Source organism: Poeciliopsis prolifica, unplaced genomic scaffold (assembly GCF_027474105.1).
Source record: "Poeciliopsis prolifica strain line A6 unplaced genomic scaffold, Auburn_PproV2 SCAFFOLD046, whole genome shotgun sequence".
Classification (NCBI taxonomy): Eukaryota; Metazoa; Chordata; class Actinopteri; order Cyprinodontiformes; family Poeciliidae; genus Poeciliopsis; species Poeciliopsis prolifica.
The window spans coordinates 4305694-4327500 of record NW_026562421.1 but is presented as its reverse complement, the minus strand read 5'-3'; the positions used below and the strand labels follow the sequence as shown (position 1 = coordinate 4327500).

Below are 21807 nucleotides of genomic sequence, written 5' to 3'. Positions count from 1 at the left end.
GAAGACCTGAAACGTCTGCGCTGATGGGCCGGACCTCACCTGAAGGCCTCCACCAGCCGCTCCACCCGCTGAGCTTCGCCCTGAACCTTGATCTGCGCCTGGAACTTCCTCAGCGCTTCGTCCAGATCCATCCCGGAGAAGTCCATCTCATCCAGGACGCAGCTGCACAGAGGAGCACAGGAACTCTGACTGACCTCAACCAACACTGAGTCTGCAAAATAAGTCAGCTGCTGCTGACCCTCGCTCCTCCAACACTGAAGCTTTAATCATTTGTGTTAGCAGCAGCAGTCAGAGACGATGCTAAAGCACTGATCATGAATCAGTTTGTGATTTAGAATCAGAAACATTAGTTTGTTCATTCAGAGCAGCTGTTTTTTCAAGGCAAAACGATCATTTTATTTCATCCCAACTGATCCCAGTCAAACACAAACTAATGTAAAATGTTTCTAAATAAACTCAGCAGATTTTATCGGGTCACTCACATGCAGTGATGCTCCACTAACACTATTCACAAACATCTAATCTCCTAATCCTAAAGCATTTCAGAACGCAGGAATCGAACGTTGCACTGACTCCAGGACGTCTTTGTTGAACTGCTGCCGGCTGCCCAGGAACTCTCCGATCATCTGGCGGCTCAGTCCTTTCCGCTCCAGGATGAACCTGGCGATGCCCACCGGCGTGTCCGACACGAAGCCCTTCTCGATCAGGTACTGGATCCCCTTCTCCGGCTTCCTGTGGACCAGCATAAACGGGACTTCACGTCTCTCCTTATGCAGCTGAAGTAATATTGCATATCTGTGTTTTATTGGTGCAGGACAAACTCCAGTCCTCGAGGGCCGGTGCATCTTTTAGATGCGTTTCTGCTGCACCTGAATAGAGTAATGATGTCATTAAGCTCTGGAGGTCTGATCTACGCCAGGAGGAGGAAATGAAGCCGTTTCATTCCAGCGTTTTGTACCTGAGGCACAAAACTGCAGGACGCCTGGAGGATGAGACCCGTAGAGACATGCTGGTCATCAGCCGACTCTTATTGCCGGGTCCAGCCAATCACCTATCAGATCAATAGCCGATCAGCTGACCAATCACCTATCAGATCACCTATCAGATCAATAGCCGATCAGCTGACTGATCACCTATCAGATCACCTATCAGATCAATAGCCGATCAGTTAACCGATCACCTATCAGATCAATAGCCGATCAGTTAACCGATCACCTATCAGATCAATAGCCGATCGGTTTGGATTTAACCATATTGGGGTGCACCAGTCTTACTTTTGGCACTATTGCTGGTCCATATAAGCAAATGTTCTGATCTTGGACCCACTTGTTGAAGAGGTTGAGGCCGATGCGGTACTGCCGCCGCTGCACCACGTCGTTGTTGAAGGCGGGGGAGTCCCAGCTGTGGCGGCTCTCCCTCTGGTAGGTCTGCTTCCCCAGCGAGGCGCCGCCCATCGGCTCCCGCAGGCTGTCCCTGGACGACGAGCCGGAGCTGCAGTTGTTGACGGTGGTGTCGTCGTTGGAGTTGGTGGTGGTGGAGTTGACGCTCTCGTTGTCTCCGTCTGAGCAGAGCAGGTGGTGGTGGTGGTGCAGGTGTGGGTGGTGGGCGAGGTGCTGAGGCCCCTCCAGGTTCTGCAGCACCGAGGAAGAGGAGGATGACATCGGCGAGGGCGTGAGAGGCGGCGGCAGCGGGGACAGAGGGGTGAGGGGCGGGACCGGGGAGGGCAACGGAGACGCAGGGGGTTCTGGGTAGGCGTGTGGGAGGTGGTGGTGCTGGTGGTGCAGATGGTGGTAGTGGTGGGCGAAGTGGTGTGCGGATGCTGCATGTAGCGTGCGCGTGATGCATGACGTGCTGGCTGTACTGCGGGTGGTGGTGCAGGATGGTGGGGAGGTGGGGGATGGCAGAGGGGTGTTGGAGGGGTGGCAGCGTCCGGCCGACGGCATCGGCAGAGGGGACGTTAGCGGGGCTGCGCGTCTGGCCTTGCGCCATGGCCACCGATCGGCCGTTTGGCTTGTGTTTGATGGTTCCCTGTGGAGATTCGGCTTCACTGCTTCCGGCTCCGAGCTCGTCCTCTCCACTTTCACCTTCAGCTCCTCCTCTGCCCCTCTCCTCCTCGCTCCCCTCCAGAGGACTCCTGTTCATACACCAAACGCCCGATGGACCCGCGCTCCGACCTACACACACAAATCACACTCAGAGCAGGAAGCTTTCTGGATCCACTTCCTCCATCAAGCTGTGGTCCTGATACATAAATGAATCATTAACAGGATTGTGCTGCAGCTGCAGCAGGTGATGCAGTCATTTGACCTGCTGCAGCCACATCCAGAAGAATGTCTCCTGGTTGACTCAGCTGATCACAACAGACTAGCTTAGCAGCCAACAGTTAGCATAAGTTCCTATTTAAAGGGCCGGTTCCCCTTCTTGAGTTGGTTCTGCTCTCTGCATGCAGTGCAAGTGATTTGGATCTGGTCTCCCCATCAGCACTAAAGTAAAGGGCGACGTGAGCTAAACATAAAACTTTAGCTAAAGTTAAACATAGAACTTTAGCTAAAGCTAAACATAGAACTTTAGCTAAAGCTAAACATAGAACTTTAGCTAAAGTTAAACATAGAACTTTAGCTAAAGCTAAACATAGAACTTTAGCTAAAGCTAAACATAGAACTTTAGCTAAAGTTAAAGTTAACGCTTAGCGTTAACTTTAACGTTAAATAGCTAAAGCTAAACATAGAACTTTAGCTAAAGTTAAACATAGAACTTTAGCTAAAGCTAAACATAGAACTTTAGCTAAAACTAAACAGCACTTTAGCAAAAGCTAAACCATACACCAACATGGTATTTAGTGGAAGCTCATGCTAAAGTTCTATAGCAGCAGTGTATCTAGCGGGAGCTAATGCTAACTCGCTATAACTAGGTTTAAAGGTGATCAGTTTTCACCAGGTTCACTTGGATGTTTTTTCTCTTAATGAATTAAATCTTCATTTGAAAGTTTCTGATTATTGTTTGTTGACTAAAACTATTTTAAAAACATTTCTAGTCTGTGAAGTTAATGTTTTATATCCGTATCTGACCTGTCGCTCATGTCCACTGAACTGTCGCTGGGCGGTTCGATGGTGAGGACCGGAAGGTGTCCCCCTGCTCCGCCTCCTCCTCCTCCTGCTCCGCCTCCTCTGCCTCTGTACTCTCCTCGGCACTCCGTGCAGGGGGTGCTGCTCCTCCGGCTGGTGCTGCTGCCTCCCTCCGTCTCCCTGCTGTCCTCCCTGCCCCCTGCGCCCCCGACCCAGTAGTCCGTGTCGGAGCTGGAGGCCGGACGGGACAGCGGCGAGGACGGGAGGCAGCCTTCGTCCATGTAGAGCGTGATGTCGCTGAAGGTGGCGGTGCTGTCCTCGTGCATGGCCACGCCCCCCCGGCCTCCCTCCCCCGGCCGGGCGCGCGCCGCGACGCAGTGTTGGTGTTGCGCCATCCGCACTGCCTGTACTCCACCTCCTCGTCCTCTTCCTCGTCGTCCTCCTCCTCCTCTTCCTCGTCCTCGTCTCCCTCCTCCTCGTCCTCGTCCTCCTCTCCTTCTCCGCCGACATCTTGCGAGTCTTCGCGGCCGGACTGGCAGGTGAGCGAGTCGTCCATGGAGTCGGCCAGAGACTTCACCTGTGAAGGACGAAGAAACGTTGAATGACTCGAATTCGTCAGATGAATTTCTGAACTTTGACCTTGAACAGGTTAGGATAGAACTACGGGCGGAATGAAACACGTTCATTACAGGTTTTGTACAAAATTATTCATAAAGAGATTTCAGTTTGGTCAATTCTGCTTTTCAGAATGAGAATGAGCTGTTTAGAGCTAAGCTGCTGCTGGCCACGCCCCCGCTGGCCACGCCCCCTGGCCACACCTCCAATTCAATATGGCTGCAAAGTGGTAGAATACTATTATTCTACCACTCCTCTTTGAAAAGTGGAGCCTCCTGCAGAACCAGTAACAATGCACCAAGTGGTTTCTGGATGATAAACCATCAACAAACACCTGTTTTTCCAGCAGCCATTGTACAGCAGAGGCAACGACAGGCTCGGGTTGCTAGTTAACGACGCAGTGTCCATCGAATGTGACTTAACGATTGGGAGGTTTTTGAAACAGCTCACTTATCGGCAATAATCTGGGTGTTTTTAGAAACAGTTGAGATCAAAATGAAAGTACAAAGACATGCAAACTGGGAAACCAGCAGAATGAGCCCCTTTAAATTAAAGATAAACTCCAGCTGAACATGTTTCTAGCAGCTTGTTTCAACAACGCTGCAGATTAGTTAGAGTTGGTTTGACAAATACTCTAAAAATAACCACATATGGTGGATTTTCCCAGGCTGATGTGTTTCTGATGACACAATCTGACAGATTTGGAGGGAAAAGTCAAGGTTTGACTCCTACCAAACAAGAATTAATGCCCAGATCAAGGTGTGTTGATCTGGGCATTAACTCAATTTCTCTGTTATTTTGGACCAGCGTTTGTACTTTCAGTCTCCGTCCCTCCTGATAGTCCAGCAGATTCGATTCAGTTTGGGACCAAAGCAGAAACATCTGCTCCACCTCCAGCTGCTGGAGCACCAACAGCAGCGTTGATTCAACACAGACAGACTGGAGTTAGATTACAGCGGACCAACAGAGTTTGGTGTGACTGCAGCCTTAATCACATATTAAACTGGTTTCCAGGATTTCCTTCTTAAATCTCTGGATTATTACCAAAATTAGAAACATCCTGTGTAGGAGTGAAAAACTAGTCAATGCATTTCTTCCTTTAAGACTGCATTAGTTCTTTACTATCAGGAAGTCCACAAAATGCAATTAATTAAATTACTAACTCTATTAGTAATCACCTTAACCTTTCAGTAACTTATAAAGGTCCATATTTTTTGGACACTCTTCAAAATGCTATTTCTGAGGCTGAAGTGCTTTGACCTTCAAAGTTCAGGGAAATGGCTCCAAGAGAACAGCTGCTGGTCCAAACCGGGCCAAACAAAAAACTGGCCGAAAAGCAAAACGTATCTGAACCCCGATGCAGCTGGATGGTCCACCAGGCTCACTAAGGCTCCATAAAACAAACTGAAAAGGTTTTCTGCACTTGAGCAGAAACTGAATCTGAAGGTCCTTCCTTTTGCAGATGACGCCGTGTTGTATTTCAACTTGTAAATGTTGAATATCTGGTTGGCATTAGTGGAAGTAGAAAACAAGAATGCGTTTGCCTGTTTGGAGAAAGAGTCGTCTACGTCCCCAGCGTCCTCTGACCCCTGCTGGCCCGGCGACCCCTGGCCCTGTGGCTGCCGCTCATCAAACGAATACTGCGCTCAGAGGAAACGGCCGTCACCAAGCAGATCAGAACCAGATCAACTCTTGGCTGGTCCAGTCTGAACGCGCTCCTACCTGCAGCCTCATGTTGGACAGGATGATGCGGCGGGTCATCCGGCTCTCTGACGCCGAGCTGCGGAGCCTCTCAAACTTCTTGTTCATGCGGTACCGCCTGAACGCCGCCTGGATCGTCCTCGCCGCCCGCCGGGACACAAACTGGCCCCCGTACTTCCTCTCCAACATCTCCACCTACCAGAAGGACCAATCAGAAAAGATGGAGCAAAACGTTCTGAGGGAATCAGAGGCGTCGGATCGCAGAGCGGTACCTTCTTGTCCTGGAGGTCTGTAGAGAGCTCATAGCTGTCAGATAGCGCCTTGCAGCGTTTGCTCTCCTCCTCCTCTTGCTTGCGGAGCGCCAGGCTGGCCGGCTGATGTCTGCTGCGCTGGGCCCAGGCGAGGCTTGCAGGGCTGGGGGGAGAGATGGGGGAGCCGCCCTGGAGACAGACAGAGAGACGAGCTGCAGAAACTGACAACCAGTTTTATATGGACCATCTTATCCTTTAACAAGGTTTTTACTTTGCAACGTCCTTACAGTGTTTTCTTTTACCAATGTGTTGAAGTTATTAATATTCTGTCATTTAGACATTCTTACTAATGCATGTCTTCAGGCACAGAATGTAATTCATAAGCATCCAACAAGTGAGGAAGGTAGAAAGTGAAGATGAGTGAAGGACCTGATCATTAGTTTCACTAAAGCTAAAATGGTAACTTTATCACTTACATGTTGTAATAATGTTAATATTCTGTGCTCAGCAGAAATTTGTTCACTTTCTCAGGTCATTTGTGACTAAATGTGGATGGGGTATGAATACTTTTGAACCTGTGGTCGTTTATTTAACGGGAGAACCAGAACCTTGTGGGCCGGTACCTGTGTCTGCGAGCGAGAGGCTCCCAGCGGGCCGGTGCCGGAGGCGGGGCCGTAGGGGTCGCAGGGGTCGCAGGGGCTGTTGCTATAGCGATGGAAGGGAGGAGGATGCCCAAAGGACGAGTCTGAGAAGGTGACGACCTCCGGACACTGGGGGTCGCTCTCCACGCTGAGCGGGAGACACAAACAGAGACAGAGCTGCTGTCAGGTCAGCCAACCGGACCCGGACCGGACCAGAACCAAGCAGCTCACCAAACAGCTGTAAAATGGACAGAACTGTTCCGACCCGGTTCATCTCCACCGGGTCGGAACAGGCGGTCCATATGAGGCGTCGCCGACCAGCAAAATAAAATCACGTCGCAATACGAAGAAAATGAAACTTAAGTCTGTTTCTGTTTTCAGATTTTATAACAAAGTGAATCATCCAACTCTGACAACCAATATGGAAAATTACAAACTCAAAAATGATCGAATAATTTGGTTCATGCAAGAGGAAGAAACAGAAGTTCATTTTTCAAATCATCTATAAATGTCAGTTTCAAACTAAACATTCAATTTATGAGCCTAATGTTTAGTTAGCAGCGTCTTTAAATAATTAAAATCAAATAAAATGTTTGGTTATCAATTTAAATATAGAGCTTTGGATTTAAATAGCTTGCTAACTAAATAGAATGAAAGAACAAAAGAAAGAATGAAAGAAAGAGTTTAATATGAACAACACAGTTTGACATTTAAAAGCATTAAGTTACTTTTAAAGTTTTGTTCTGTTCTGATATCAGATGAAAGGACATAAAACACCTTTTATCATAAATGATCATCAATCAAATCAAATATGCAAATAAATGAATCGAAAGTAAACCAGAACTAAACTACAGTAAGCCACATAAACACCGGCCCGGTTCTGATCCGTCAGCATCGCTGACTGGATCAGAACCTTCAGAACCAGGCGCTCTGTTCAAGCCTAAAGATCTCTGCTGGCAGAAACAGGCGACTGATGGAAGATCAATCGGTTTATTGATGAATCACTGAGAAGCTGGAGGAGGAGGAATCTGCGTGGCGGCCATCTTTACTCCACTTGTTTCATCGTCAGAGAGAGAAGCTCTTCTGTTAATCTGAGACACCCGTGAAGCTGGCAGGGAGGCCGGCGTGGGCACACACACACACACACACACACACACACACACACACACACACACACACACACACACACACACACACACACACACACACGCGCGCGGCTGAGTCATAGCAGCCGCAGCAGTGTGTGTGTGGGTGTGCAGAGCTGCGTTTGGGTCAGGACCAGCAGGAGTGTGTTGGAGAGCCGCCTGTTTGTGTAGCTGCCTCTGAATGGACCCGGTTCTGGAGGTTCTGGACCATCAGCACCGTCTGAGTTACAGATCTGGACTCAAACCCTTCAGCTTTATCGGGTCAAAGGTCATAAGACCCGTTTGGTTTCAGCTGCTGCTGATCCTATTGACCGACAATAAAAACACAACATTTAAAACAAAATCCCACTGAACACAGCAGTTATGGAGTTTATGCTCTTATTTTGAAGTTTCCAGCAGCTCTGTTTCCGCTCATGTTCTCTCTTCTTTTCCTACAAAAACTTTATTTGAAACGTGAAACAAACATTAACAAAACCAAAAAGGCTGAAGAAGACGTAAACATAAATACTGATCACTTCCTGAAGCTCAGACCGAACAGGAAGGTGTAATGACATTTCAGAGACCTTCCCTCTGCTGCCGAGCTTCATGAGATGATTTCATGCTGCAGCACATTGCTGCAGTGTGCTGCAGCAGCGAGCACCAAAACCACTTCAACGTTCAGCCACGTTACAAACTCAAACCTTCCTGGACTTTCCAGGATTTTATGACAAACCAACACAGAGCAGGAATTCATTGTGACAAAAACGTGATTCATGAGAAAAATGATCCGAACGAAGCCTGAAAAACATGACATAAGCATTTCATATCAGCTGATCGTTTTTTATTCGTTTTTTTTTGTTTAAGAAACTTCCAAATATTTCCTGTCTTGTCCAGTTTCCCTCCACTCTGCTGGTTTTTATTTTTAAGCAGTGAAACATTAAACTGCTGCTGCGCCAGTTACTGATCAGGTTGTTGCTAGGTAACCAGAGAATGAGAGAGTTGCTAGGCAACCACAGAGCGAGTTAGCTGGTAGCTTAGCTTATTGTGAGCGATTGAGCAACTAAAGCTTGTTCCTTTGCCTACATCTCCCAGAATGCTGTGTGGCTCTAGATCAGAGTTCAGTGAATATTTTCTGTTGAATATTCTAACATGATCTATTTCAAATGATCACGTATCTATTGCAACACATATTGCTATCAGCTGCTTCACTCTGACACCCAGAATTAAAATTGTTCCTGACCAACCAGCATCAGGAAGGAGCAGCAACATGAACCCACAGCCTCGGTGATGTCAGGGGTCACCGAAGCAACGGCGACCATGAACCCCAGGACAAGTAGGAGCAGAAAGTGAGAGAAAGGCACTCTGGGTAATGACACATTACCAGAGCTGTCCTGCTCCGTCTCATATCTATTTCAAACATCTGTTCCTCTCCTGCCGGCGGCTGAAGCTCAGCCAGCTGCAGGGTTGAGCCGAGGTGAGGAGCGTTTGATTTATGCGCCGGCGCAGCCTCCTCTGGCTGGCCGCTGCACAGAGGTCACTCGGTAAACTTCAGGTGACCTCCAGGCTGGAAATCCATCACATCTGTGCCAGACTGCAGCTTTAAAACTTCAGTCCTTGAAAGGTTTAGAGCTCAGACTCATGATGACTCCAACCTGCAGCGAGATGGGAGTTTATGATCAACTTCAGCTGCATTCAGTTTGACATCAGGTTCCTCTGGATTCATTCAGACAGAATGAAATGTATTTATTTACCCATAAATAACATCAGGCAGGTAAATCTGACACACATTCACCAACACAGAGAACTGAAAGCTAAAAGAGTTAGCCTGAGCTATGCTAGCCTCAAACAACATGGACGCAGCAGCTTTTCTCATCAAACCAAAACACTTTCCTGTAAAAACGACGAGGCTTTAAGAATCAACCGAATAAAAAGCTTCATTCAGAAAAGCTGAAGTATTGATGAGGACGACTGGACAGACGGCAGGAACCGAGTAACTGATGTACACGTAACGGATCACGGACCTTCAGTGATTCTGACTCTGGAGCAACAGAAAATAGGTAAAGCTCCCTGAACCGGGTTCTGCTCCGGCCCGGCAGACTCACGGCCCGCCTGCTGCTCCCTGCAGGTTCCTGCAGGTTTCAGCGCCTCGCGCTCAGCAGGGCGGCCTCTGCAGGGCGGCCTCTGCGGGGGGGTCAAGGTCAAAGCTGAGCAGCTTTCCGGCGCGGCGACATCGAGCCGGACAGGAGGAACCCGGATCGGCCCTGGAGAACCCAGAACGCTGAATGATCCCATTTAGATCAGAACAAATCACATTTAATGATGGGAAACGGCTCCGGGTTTAAATAAAGGTGCAAAACGATGCTTTCAAAGTTTCAATGAGAAATTACAGAAATGAAGAGATAATACGTAAATAGTGAAGGTGCAATGATACCAGAAGAAAGTCGTGTGATAATAAAGTCAAACTAATACTAGAAAGCAATAAAACTAGAAATATGTTCTTCAGCTGATATGTTTATTTATTCAATAATTTATCAGAAAAAGGGTTTTAAATTGAAAATGTTACTTATTTTGGTTTTCAATTAAAATGCAATTAATTACAGACTTGGTTCTGATTGGCTGTAGAGTGATAAACCTGATCAGTTTCTTCATCGTCAGCAGGAAGAACAAACTTTACTGTAAAATCACACAAAACTCTTCGTCTGAGATCCTGAAAGTTTGGCTTGAAAAAGGTTTAATTCGCTCTGATGCAAATGTCCCTGGTGGGCTTCTGTAGCCTGGAGCAGCAGGCTGCTGGGGTTTCTGAGCTCAACTGAGTGAGAAGCTTTTCTCTCTTATTTACACACACACACACACACACACACACACACACACACACACACACACACACACACACACACACACACACACACACACCTGAGGCTTTGTCCGAGTCACTCTCACACAAGGTCAGAGTGTCAGACTCCAGTAATTAATAATGATCTGTGATTAACGCTGAGCTGCGTTCAGGTCGATGAACCTGCGGCGTATAATCAGCTCCAGACACCAACAGCCAGGCTTCGCTCCGAGGCGGCGGATTGGACTAGGCCTGCGCTGCAGCGCTGAGGTTCTGGTCCAGTTGGAGACCAAACGGAGGGTAAATGTTCGTAAACGTCTCTACCATGCAGCCGGATACTGGACAACATGTATTCATCTTCAGAGAAATGAAAACATGAAACTTGATCAGTTTTAAAAGAACCTGCTTAATTATATATGGAGTGTCATAATAATAGCACATTTATTAATTAATATGGATGGATGGATTTCTGCTGAAATCTGAAGTGTGACATTGATTCAATGACAGCGACTCATTTCCAGACCATATTGTCTCAGATTGGAACCAGCAACCTCCCTGCTCATCTGCCCTGCAGCCACGGCGCTCTACATGTGGGAATGTGGGTTAGTGCAGCGCAGCCTCCGTTTACACTAAATGTTTGGACGGGTTGGTGAGCGAGCCGCTCCACATGGCACCAAACCCAGAGGCATCGATCTGCTTCCCGCTGTGACTGCATGCGCCGCAGCTCCACAGATGGTCCATCGCTGCTGCGTCTGTCACAGCAGAATGTCTAGAAAACTGCAACAAAACATCATCAAAAACCTCCAAAAACCAGAGGAGGTCAGATGTTTAATCACATCTATGAAAAACAACAAAGAAAATTAAAAAATTGAATTGAATAACACCACGAACTAGCGCCTTTACATTTAGCGCCTAGCATAATGCGGTGAAGAGCAAAGCTTGTGCTCTAACTTTATAAACAATTTAGTATGTAATAACATATATACAAATGTTTGGTATGATAAGGAGCAAAGAACAAAACAATGTTAGCATTGTTAGCATTGGCTCAAATTCCAGAAAGACAAATGGCTTAATTAAAGTAACGGTGCTTTTTGTTCAAATACTGACAATTTAATTACAAATAAATAACATTTAAAGGCAATGAAATAAATATAAATCTAGTTTCAAGTAGAATAATGAGTATTTTTTCTTCTAAATTAATTTCTAAGAATATTTGCAGTGTTTAATGCTAACGTTAGATTTGGTTGAAATGTGTGAATTTATGGACCATCGCTGCTTGTGCGTCAGGTTTATGGGTGTACCAGAAACATGTTGGAACCTTTGAATGTAAAACGAAAAGAGATTAATTATATTCTAATGAACTTCATTAATGGAAGTGAAGGTGCTGAAGTTCTGGCCGTTTCTCTACATTGTGTTGTTTTTTATAGACGTGACGCATTTCTGAGTATTAAAAACAAGAGTTCATTCTAATATTAGATTCATTTCAGTGAACACAGGAGGACTGCTCTTTGACAAACAGCATTCGGACCCTGACGGCCCGACCCAATGACCCGACTGCAGCTCTGAGTTCTCCTCAGATCCATTTCAAACCCGTTTCTCTCAGTTTCTTTGGTAAACCAGGCCGTTTGTAAAGCTGGTGCTCAGATGTCCGGAGAGACGCCACACATCGACTGATTCTGACTCCAAAACAAACCAAACATCCTGAATTCCTCCTGTTTCCACATGAGCTGCTGCAGCTGCTGCTGCTGCTGCAGCCGATTACTCGGCCTGCTGCAGCTCATATAATACACAGTTTAGTTTCTATCATTTATCCAGCACATCCCTCCGTCTTTAAGCCATCAGGTCGTGTCATATGAAGCCTGGCAGCAGAATAACGTGGAAATGAATGTGGCTGCAACGACTTGAGCCGCAGCCAAGAATCTGTTGGGACGCTGCAGCTGATTCGTCATCTCCGTCTGCAGGGTTGTTAATGAAAACAGACAGTTCCTGAGTGGGCAGCAATGTGATTGGGTGAAAAGGGTGACAGAATGACACATGATACATCTGTCTGCAAGTGTGGGCAGCTAAAAGGCAAACACTGCAAAAGATATTTGCATATTTTGTAAAACTTCATAATTTCATCACTGTGTTTGAGGAAATCGCAACATTTACTGAAGCTCAGTGTGCAGACCAGCCTGGGTCGGTTGATGTACAGTAATGTGGCAATTACAAATCAAAGCTGTCTGCAGGACTGGAGCAGCTGAAATGAGTTAATACTGTAATGACTCATAAATGAAGATGATAAATTCTTCTGACATGTCTTTATTATCCAGCTATTATTCCTGCATTTTTATTTCACTATTGTTTCTCCTCTAAATTATGATTTAGCCTGAAAGCTACACTGTACTTTTTACAGCTTTTGGTCCATTATTTTTAATCTATGGTTGCCATCCCAATTGATGGTGTTGATGCTTTAATGAAACTATAATCAGATCAGATAGTCAAAAATCAGATGTAAACACAAATTACTAAAGAAAACACAAAAAGGATTAAAAAATCATTTGGAGCAGAAACCTAACATGACATGAACACAAATGAACAAACATGAGAATAAATAAAATGCATTATGAAATGCATTTTAAAAAAAGCAGAAATTAAAAAGTATAACACGGAAAAACTGAACATAGTATTTAGCATTAGCATTCCTTGCTAATAGAAAATTATAGGAATGTCAAGGAAGGACTGAAAAGAGAAGTTCAAACCCTGTTAGCATTGATCTGTCTTAACTTTTAGCAGAAAAAAACACTTTAAAAAGATTTAAACATGTGATGCATTTTCCTTGATCAATGTTTTTGTAATTGTTTTCCATAAATTTGATGATTCTGGGTGATAAACTCCAGTATTTGATTCTCTTCCTCTGTTCCTGCTGCAGACAGACTAACAGCTGCAGCCATGAAACCTCCAGGCTGAAGCTTCAATAATTTTCCTGCATAAATGACAGAATTTCCTCTTTAATGCTCGTTCGTAGTTTTAGGTTGTTAAATTACAGATTATTGGCCACAATTTTTCTCAGAGTTTTGTTTTCTTGTTGTGGATTCCAGCATGAAGCTCAGCAGGGTGCCAGCAGCTGACGCAGGTCGAAAAGCATCATCCTAAAAGTTTCAACAGCAGGAAAACATCAGTCATCTGTTTGAAGGAGCTGGAAAGCTGCTGCATGATCCCGGTTAGCATCACTGGAGATAATCTGCTGACTGCAGACAGACGCACAGCTGGAGGTCAGATGCAAAGTTAGAATTTATGTTTAAAGTTAATGTAGAACTATAAGCATTAAGGTTGACATTTGAAGCAGAATCATAAGTTTGTTTGAGTTTTTTGCAAACTGCTGCTAATTAATCCGTTTCTTTAAACACACAGTTTATTTTAAATGAACAAAAACTTCCGCAGTTCAACTTTCTGCAAACAAAGCATCAATATTTGATCATATGTAAAAAAAAACAGAGCTGCCCTGCAGACAAACACACCAAATAAACAGTTTAGGTTGGTAGCTTAGTTAAATCCCAGCAGATCTGCAGCATTAGTGCTGCAGGAAATAAATAACTCCTCCAGCAAACAGTTAATTTCATTTCATTCATCTGAAACCAGAAATCTGACAGATGCTTCAGTGACTCCTGAATCCAAAGATTCACAAAAACCGTTTAATTCCCTCCAAACCAAATTCAGAAACAATGAAACAACATCCGTTTCCTTATGATTTACTGCAAACATAGACAAAAAAAACTATTCCAGCAGCTGCAGCTCATATTCTGAACTGTGTGCAACATGAGTTTTACTTTCTGAACTGATGCTGTTTATTCCTGCAGATGCACCTGTGATGGGAGACATTGAATTTTAATATTCGAACTGAGACGTTTCGGTTTGAAGAGAGGAGGATGAGGATGAGGAACTTAATCCTCAATATTTGATCATTTCTGGCTAAAACAGCCAAAATCCACACATTCTGACTGATTTCCCTTCAATCTGCTGCCTTTTCCTGACATTAAAAATGGATAAATAATAGATTTCTAGCGAATGAATTGTTTATCGGCGCCTCCTTGAAGAGAAAATCCATCCAATAATTACTGCTGGTTTGGGTCGGACTGGCACTGCCATCCCTCGAGCCACGCTGCCAGTGAGGCTAAAAATAATTCAGCAGCAGAGAGGCTTTCCTTTTCCAAGCTCCACAGAAACAACGACTTTCTGACAGAGACGAAGCATCGCTGGGTCCCGGGAACCCGCCAGACTCAGCTCCGTTTCACAGATTCAATCCTCTCCATCCAGCATGGCACTGATCTCATTTCCCTCCATTAATCCATCAGAAAGCAGCAGCAGAAAAATAATCCATGTCAGAACCAGATTACAGCAAACATCATTAATCTCAACCACGACAACAAAACCTGGTTTTCAGGAAAACTGTTGAAGACGTTCTGGGAAGTTTTCAGAATATTCTACATATTTAGTGAAGCACAATAAACATGAACAAACTCCAATATCTGCTGTTTCTGCTCCATTTCACTTCCTAAATGTTTTATATTTTAGTCAAAAATGCAAAATAAAACTTGATTTTCTTTCAATTCTGAAAACATCTGATGAATAAAACATCTAAAGCGGGATGCGTTCGATGTGTGAGGGATTCATCACCGTACACTTTTAGATTAAATTAATGTTGAATAACACAAAGAAACTCTGATTAGACCTCAGTTTACATCAGGAGTCGAGAAATGATTGAACTAGGACCTGATTCTCAACACAAAGGAGGCAGTGAACCTTTCAATAGGCTGGTATTAATATGATTTATTTATCAGGTTTTACATTCGTATCCAAACTCGGACCAACGATTAAAACATGAAAACATCTAAACAGACGTGTTGAACAGAACCAAAATCACCTGAATGGAGAAAACGGAGCAGAGGCAGAGCGACCAAGATTATTAATTATTATTAATTCATGGGTGAGTTCATAAAGCCCCGGTGAATATTTGCCTCAAACAGAGAGAGGAAGTCCGCTGAGCAGAACGACCCGAATCCAGGATCCGAATCCAGGATCCGAATCCAGGATCCGAATCCAGGATTTCACTCCACAAAGTCGGACATTTCTTCAGACATCTTTCACTTAAAAAGGTTTTGTTGAATTTTATCCAACTTTTATGCGTTTATGTCAGACGCACGCACACGCGCACACACACACACACACACACACACACACACACACACACACACACAACACACACACACACACACACACACCCACGGTTACATCCAGTAACATGGCGGTAAGCTGATGGTCTGAGGCTGCAGGTTCAGAAGTGGTCTACTCAAAGTCTGGGCTGAAATGGGATTGAGATTATGTGAAATGACCCTAAACGGAAAATCCTCCAAAGTTTCCGAGTCCAAACATTGCAGCACCAAAGTTCCTCCACAGCAACAGAAACGACTTGATAATATCGCATAAATCTCTCTGGATCAGGAGATTTCAATACGGGCCGATAATTAAAATGATATTTCAGACCAGAGCAAAATGAAAGCAGAGAAAAGTCAAAGTAACAGCGTTCAGCTGCCATGATGCTGCAGCACCAATCAGTGTATCCATGGCGACTGCAGCACTTCCTGTGGATGCCAAACAGACTCTGTACAGGTGAGTGTTCGCTGCATGAATAATAAAGTTGATGTTGTCCAGATGAACATGGGAATGAAAGCCGTTCCAGCTCCGCGCTGCTAGCTGACGTTAGCTTCACCATAATGTCAAACCCTCACATTTTCATAAACTCAGTTTCAGTCACATCCTGTGGGCGTCGACATCACCGGCCACAAACCGCTTTGCTTTACTCACAGGTTATGAAGTTAAAGCTGTGGATGTTCAGGGAAGCGTTCTCAGATCTGTTGGAGTTTCAGGCTTTGAAAAAACGATGGAAACTCTTTACCACTGAAGGAAACGACACTGAGACACTTCCTTCCTCACCCAATGGAAACTAAAATGGAGATTTGATCTTTTGGACGATTTGTCTTTTATCTTTAGCTGAAGATCACAATTTGTTTGCACCGCTAGCGCTAGGCTAACGCGTTTGTTTCGGTTGTATTTACCCAGAATGCCCTGCTCTGAAGTCCACCGAGGGCTGGAAGGCCAGTTAGTTTTTTTGGTCACAGCAGCCCAACCGAACCGGACCGGACTTTCTTTCCAACTGGAGTGGGACTGAATGGACTGAACTGGACTGGTGTCTCCATGTGTCCACCTCTCGCTCCTCTGCTGCCACTGATCATTGATCTGGAATTGCATTTATCATTTGCAGCTGATTTTGCATTGCCTCGGTGTGGAGCGCTTCTACCTGGTTCCTATCATAAGCAATAAAATAGAAAGGCTTAGTGGCGATCATGTCTCACTGGTTTCCATCTGTCCACATATTTTAATATTTGTCCATCTTGCAAAAAAAGTCAACCCTCCATGAAGGCAGGAGACATGTTAGCCATTTGTTTCTGCAATGACTTTCTCTCAGCTTCGTTTGGATCAGACTGGCTGCTTTGTCGGCAGATTCCTGCCGGTGCTAAAAATAATCACTCCCCGTGTCTCGTGTCGCAAAGCTGCACCAGAGCCAAAAACAACAATGGCGACCCGAGAAGCAGCAGCAGAACCGGCCAAGCAGAACCGGCCAAGCAGAACCGGCCAAGCAGAACCGGCCAAGCGTTCAGCGGCGACGCGGCGGGCCGCCTGCTGCACACGCTGCTGCTGCTGCTGCTGCTGCTGCGGCTGCTGCTGCTGCTGCTGCGGCTGCTGTTGCTGCAGCAGCTGCAGCGGCTGCAGGAAGCAACACGACGGCGTCCGAGCAGAACTGCCTGAGCGAAGAGGAGGAGGAAACATGATGAAGATACACAGGAAGGACTTGGGATAAAGATGGAGCCCAAAGCTTTAAATGACATGATGGTGATGAAGAGCACAGAGACTGACTGCAGGAAGAAAAAGCTGCAAAACAGAGGAGAATGTGTTTGGAGGTCAAAGGTCAGGATGTGAATCGCATGGATCCTCAGCGACCGGCTACTCCACGCTACAGGAACGGCTACTTCCTGTCGGCCATGTTTCCTTTGACAACAAAGAGTTAATCAGATTTTTATGTTTTTTATTTACACATTTCTGTCAGAAACAACCAATCAGAACCAGGAGGAGGGACAAAGCGCTGCCAATCACTCTCGCTAGCTGCTACCCTAAAGCTGCTTCCCACAATAGAGCCTGCCATAAATGCTAATGCTAGTTAGCATATCCACAGTGGATAAACGGTTTTCCCTAACAGTAAGCTGTTTCTCCATTCGTATATTGAGCAGCGCGTACACAAGGATGATTTACGAGTTTATTTGTGCAGCACATTTCAAATAGCTTTTAACCATAAAAACATCATACAGTGACCAGTCATCATTACATTTCAACCCTTATTGATCAATAATCAAGTTATTAGTCAAAAGCCAAACAGGTGGGATTTATAGAAACTCAGCATTTCGGCAGTTTTGCTGTTTTAAACTGTTTCTGCTGAACCACCAGTTTCTTGTCAGAGTTGGAGGCTCGTTTGGCTCTGATGTGAATATTTTCCAGGGTAAATGAAGGAAAGAGGCTGTTTGACACCTGAACTGGCGTCACATGGCCGTCGTTGTTCTCGGCTCTATTTTCAGCTGTTGGATGATTTTCAGGCTGTGAACATTTTGTGCTTCTATCTTCAGTCTGCAGGGCGGAGAACAGAAAACTGCTGCTGCATCGTTTCTTCACCGGTTCCTCAAAATGAACAATTCACTGAAAAATCACCTTGATTTATGGGTCACAATCTTTTGCTTGAATGTAATTAGTTCAGATCCAAAGTCTGGACCGAGTCGGGACACAGTGAGGCAAACCATGATCAGAACTTTAACAATCCTCCACTTTCTCAGTTCAGTTCAAAAATACTTTATTTTATTAAAGTTGATAGTTTGGTAATTTGGTTCTACTGGGTCCAGAACCAGCTGGTTCTTTTCCTGTCCTCTGAGCAACCTGTTCCCCTCCTGGCGGCGCCGGTCCGCTTGGCGCTCAAACCGAACCAGAGTTCATTTCAACCGAACCCAGACGGAGGATCAGAGTTGGGTTTCATCATAAAAATATAAAAACAAAGTCAAGAATCAAACAAGACGAATCTGAACCTCAGATTAAACCTCAGATTAAATCTGAACCTCAGATTAAATCTGAACCTCAGATTAAATCCTGAGTGATTCCGATAATCTCCAGGGATTAACGCAGAAGCCAACCTGAAGCAGGTCTCTGGCAGCAGCTCACCTTCAAACCCTCATAAAACTAGAAATGAGTGATTCTGATTATTTCCAGGCAACAACAGCCACTGATTGTGACCTACTTTATCTCCGAGCTGCTTCCTGTCTGCGTTTGAAGGTCCGTCCAATGGATCCTGGTTCCACCAAACTGAAAACTGGGTCAGGCAGCATCCTGGTTCCTGACGCTTTACCTCCACTGTGCAGGAAAACGCTGCCAGAATCCGCTGCACTTTACAAACTGTGATTTTACTGAACTGTTTCTAACCAACAGAACCAGATGCTCTGGTTCCAACACCTGCTTGTTAGTCAAACAGCGAGGAGGAGTCTGCAAACATTTGGGCCGCAGAAACCACGGCGGTTCTGTTCAGCCGCCGCAGGCGGACAGGCTGGGAGCGTGGAACGAAACATCAGAGCTGCTTTCGTTTGCTTTGGTCTGACGTGCTGACGGTTTCAGAGCGAAGCGGAGCAACGAGGCGGCAGGACGCTCAGGTGCACAACATCTGCTTCCACCCAGAAAAACCCAGAAAACCCAGAAAACCCAGAGAAACCCAGAAAACCCAGAAAACCCAGAGAAACCCAGAAAACCCAGAAAACCCAGAGAAACCCAGAGAAACCCAGAAAACCCAGAGAAGCCCAGAGAAACCCAGAAAACCAGAAAAACCCAGAAAACCCAGAGAAGCCCAGAGAAACCCAGAGAAACCCAGAAAACCCAGAGAAACCCAGAAAACCCAGAGAAACCCAGAGAAACCCAGAAAACCCAGAGAAACCCAGAGAAACCCAGAAAACCCAGAGAAACCCAGAAAACCCAGAGAAACCCAGAGAAACCCAGAAAACCCAGAGAAACCCAGAAAACCCAGAGAAACCCAGAAAACCCAGAGAAACCCAGAAACCCAGAGAAACCCAGAGAAACCCAGAAAACCCAGAAAACCCAGAAAAACCCAGAGAAACCCAGAAAACCCAGAAAACCAAACTGCCTCAGAACGTCGAGCCGGAGTTCAGAAAGTCCAACTGCAGAAATAAACTGCTGATGATTTTATGACAAAACAATCAGGTCAGATTTGTTGTTTATATATTAAGACAATAAAGTTGCAATAATATCAGATGATGACATAATGTCACCAGAAGGATGAAATAAAGTTTTAAAAAGCTGTGAGAAAAAGGTTTTAATGGTGATGAAGCCTTAAGGAAAACAGTTCAGTTTGATTCTTTCTCATAAAATTACAACTTTAATCTAACATCTCATCTTTATTCTGGGGATATTATGACTTTATCATAAGACTTTTTATGATAAATTACTGTGGGACAGATTTATTTTCACAATGTTACATTTTTTTTCTTGAAATATGATTTTATTTCTATAATTTCTGGCCTCATCTTTACATGAGATCAGGAGAGTCTCATGATCATTTCTAATCATGAGGATAGAAGCTCAATAATCTGGATTCATAGCTGGGAGAAAGTTGAATCAGAGTTTGAATATTTCACAGGTTTTTCTGCAGCATCGCTGCAGCATCGTCGCAGCATCATTGCTGCAGCATCGCAGCAGCATCACAACTGCAGCATCGCAGCAGACGGCTGCTGCCACCTCACTTCACTTGCGGTTGGAGGGTTGGAGCTGCGCTGGGCGGACCACTGCTGTCCCGCACACACACACACACACACACACACACACACACACACACACCACACACACACACACACACACACACACACACACACACACACCAGAACCTCACACACACACACCGCGTCTGTTTCTGCTCCGCTGCAGTGAAGCTGCTTCATGTTCACACACATCTGAGCCGAACCGACAGCAGCAGCTCCGTCATCCACAGACAGGCTGCAGATCAGCGCCGCAGCGCCGCAGCGCCGCAGCTTTCTGCTGCATCAGGAAGCAACAACCTGGTCACATGACCTCAGCAGCTTCCCTGTAAAACTGATCAAACTTTAAGAATTAGCTGGGAATTGCTTCCAGTTATTGCTGTTAAAGTTTCTCTGGCCGTTTCAACACTCGGTCTGAGTTACTAGTTACACTCAGTCACATTTACTGGACTAACGGTTTTGGAAACTGAACTTTTTACGTTTGTAATTATGTTATAAAGCATCTCTAACTTTATAACATAACAGTTTCTACCCACTGAATGAACGACACACAAACCTGCAGTTTCTGCTTCATAACTTTTATTCTGACATTGATTCTGAAAACAATTATTTTTGCCTAATTTTATTTTTTTGCTTATATGAATTATTTTACACTGAACTTTATATTTAATTTCTCTTTTACTGAATGATGGATAATTTGATTCAGAACTTGAGTTGTTTTTAAAATCTTCCTCTAACCACCTTATTAAATACAACCTGGAGTAAAATATGAAGTTGCTTAATGCCGATGTTGAACGAACTGCTCATTAGTTTTTTATTGTAACACATTATTGTAACACATTATTGTAACACAAACTAAAGTTCATCAGTTTACTGTAAGGAAACTAAATATTCCTACAGACATAAAAACATTTGTGGTGTTTCTTTCCACCGCCGTCTTCAGCTTTTCTTTGAGTGACCCATTTATCCATTATTCTTCTTCAATGCAATCATTTGGTCGCTAATTTCACAATTTGAGCTCAAATAATTCCTCGTTTATGTGCAGAACCATGCAGGCCTCTAGGGGGCGCATGCCAACCACAGTTTGTTCTCCATCTGTTCATTTAAAGAACCAATAAAATAAACTGGTTTCAAAGACATCAGGATGCGCTGCACCGCCCACAGCATCATACATCCTCCACCGTACTTAACAGTAAGAACAAGGATCTTTTCACCAAGATGGCCGACAGGTGCGACGCAAAACTAAAACACACACCCACTCACACACACACACTAAGATCGGATTTCAGGAAAAGTTCGGACCCGCTATGAGAGCGTAGCTTTCACTCTGTTAGGTGTGGGAGTCAGAGGTCAGAGGTCAAACATGATGCTGTAAGACAGAGTTTCACTGAATGCTGGAAGGGATGAGAGTTTATTGATCGTTTAATCGTTATTGTGAAACATTTCTCATCATTTTAGAAATTTTGATTTATCATGACAAATAATTGATTTCTGTCTGGAAACCCCAGAAAAAAAATGATTTGATTGTTGTGAGTCAGTCTGAATGGACATTCATAATAAGACAAGGCGTTCCGCAGGGATGTGGACTCGAATTAAAGATGTTTAATAATATATGTTAATAAAAGAATAAATCTGGAGACATGAGGCTGAAGACAAAAACATCTGGATACGCTAAAAGTTTAGT

General features: G+C 44.8%; 1 pseudogene; it reads right to left on the bottom strand.

Annotated features, from left to right (window-relative positions):
* Positions 1–21807, bottom strand: part of LOC129376977 (IQ motif and SEC7 domain-containing protein 2-like) — an 86233-nt pseudogene that overhangs the window by 11392 nt on the left and 53034 nt on the right.